This window comes from Perkinsus marinus, assembly GCF_000006405.1.
Source record: "Perkinsus marinus ATCC 50983 genomic scaffold scf_1104296942238, whole genome shotgun sequence".
Lineage (NCBI taxonomy): Eukaryota > Perkinsozoa > Perkinsida > Perkinsidae > Perkinsus > Perkinsus marinus.
Window position 1 is genome coordinate 6,426 of NW_003212242.1, and position 2,656 is coordinate 9,081.

Sequence of the window (2,656 nt, forward strand, 5' to 3'; positions counted from 1 at the left end):
GCAGATATCATGTCTGCTCTCAGGTATTTACCAGGACATATTCGCAGTCAGAAGTGCAGAAACGAGAACCGATCAACTATCGCCGCGAGATTATTGAACAAAGACTCGAATCAACGCGATGACTCGAGACTCGTGCTCGTAATCATATATGAACTATTCAAGAGATTTTCAATAACCTCTGAACGAACCTAGCCCGATACGGAATTCATCTAAACTTGAGCATCTTGGAGACAGTTAGTAGGGAAATCCGACGTTCCAGTTAGGCATCCACGAAGGACGACGCCGCATATAACAAAAAATTACGATCACAATTATCAGAAATTCTGATTTAGAATATAGACGAACTCAGGAAAACGAGTAAGAGAAGATAATGGGCGAAGCATGATGTTCTACCTGGGCAGAAAGATGGCACAAAAAGATCATTACGGTACCGGCCCAATCCTACCCACCTCTCTGTGTCTCCGCTTACCATCGCAATATTTTCCCACAGACTCCGAGAACATCCATTTCTGTGATGTTCCCGTATTCCATCGTTCCGATCTGAATCTCGGACTGCGAGGGGTTACAAGTTTTCCAAGTAAACACCCGTACCGAGTGGAATCATACCACTGGTATGTGCCGTTAGACCTTAGTGTAATCATAGATGATGATGACGATATCATAGTATCATATCATAGCCCGGACTTTCGGCTCCCCACTAGTGATACGTCTCTGCTATTACTCAAATGAGCAGACAACACTTTAGATTAATTCAGGAATTCGAATCTTCTACTTCTATGAATACAAGTATAATGCTCAAATTAATGGAAACACGCCTTGAATCATGCGGATATCTCGTCGATTCGTTGAGCTTGTTGCGTGGTTTATGGGCTTCAAGTTTGATCGTACTTGGTCATCCATTGTTCGGTGCTAATATGTCCAATCTGACCGGCTGCTGCTGCTGCTGCTCGACCACCATGATCCAAACAATCACTTATACGGCAATCTTGCAATCTCATCTTAATACCAAAAGAGTTCATCATGATGGAAGAGCAAAAATATCAAGACTTACTTCTCGAGCTATTCTCTTCAATATCTTCTCATGTCTTTCATCTTCTTTATCATCATCATGCATTCTATCCTAAACATAGAACACTTATCATGAACCTTCATGCCCTCGTTGGTATTAATCATCATCGTCACTCTTATTGTAATTACTACTATTCTTTCCGCCATCACCATGCTATCGCTGTCTCCTTCACATGATATTTTACTCCCCTTAAGACGATACTTTTGATATTCACTATTTAGATGAGCTGTATCTCTTTGCAAGGTGTTTTTATCCGTGGAGTTCATGCTCTCATACTCATCTCCCAAATGTTGAGCCAGGTAGTGTAAGAGGTGTATGAGGCTATTGAACTTCTTACGTAGAGTCTAATGATGAGAACAGGAGGAAACATCATTCAAACTCAAGATGATGATCATGCTTTTTTTACCCAATCAACATCCTTGGTGATCTTCCTACTTTTAATTGCCCATCGATGCGCATCCACAGCAAAATGAGGATGTAAACAACCATGAACCGATGAAGGACCATCAACGTTCTTGGATAGTTTTTCTTTGGTATCATCATCAGCAGCATTATTATAATGATACCCGACAATCTCTGCCATAATGGTTAGGTGCACATGGTTTACCAAAGTCGAATTCGTGATGACAATAATAATAATACAACTTACCAGGAGCAGTCTCTTCTGTGTCTATATGATCATGATCATGTTCATCACCTCGGAACTGTTGAGCAAAGAAAGTCCACATATGACTCACTCCTTGATGTGAATATCTTGCTAATAATGACTCTTCTCCAGTGGTCGATGAGTGTTGTGAACAGAGGAGCTTATCAATATCTTCATAAGTAACATAATGATGCATAGAATTCTGAGATACAAGTAGTGCACTAGGACTAAATCATAATCATAATCACAGTGAGTAGAAGAGGGTAATAGTGTGAGTATTACTGGTAGTATAGATTTCATTATCCTTAAAGCTTGTACGACATGTACTCGTGATGGCCAGCATATGCTCAGGAGTAGATCTCTTCTCTTCCTTGTGAAGTATCGAAGACATACACCACTAAGAGATGAGGAAAACGAGAATGAGTTAGTATGATGATGATGATAATAATTATTATTATTATAGCAGCAGCGAGAGTTGACAAAATAATAATCAGAACTCGCGGCGGCGCAGTCTGAGTTGTTGAAAGTGTGACACGTATTACATGTCAGCTATGAAATTTCCCTCCACAACGTTTTCTTCGATAACTCTTTTGTATTGTTGAAAAGCATCTAATACTATTACAAGGAATAATGTTATCATAACGAAGTAGCATATCAGCCCAAATATCATAAAATACCTGTAATAACGACATTAACAAGAAGAAGAAGAGTTAAAGGGATATATAATACAGGAATATGAACTCCTCATCGATCGATGCATTCAATGCCTCATCGAATGGCCATACTCCAATCATCATTTGAACCTACTACTACTACAACTACTTAGGATCTGGTTCATGATTAGAAGAAAGGTAGTGGTGTTGTTGTTGTTATTATTACTTCTGCACGCAGAGCACTGAATATACTATTGAATGGTGGGAAGGAGGCTGCAATACTCCAAT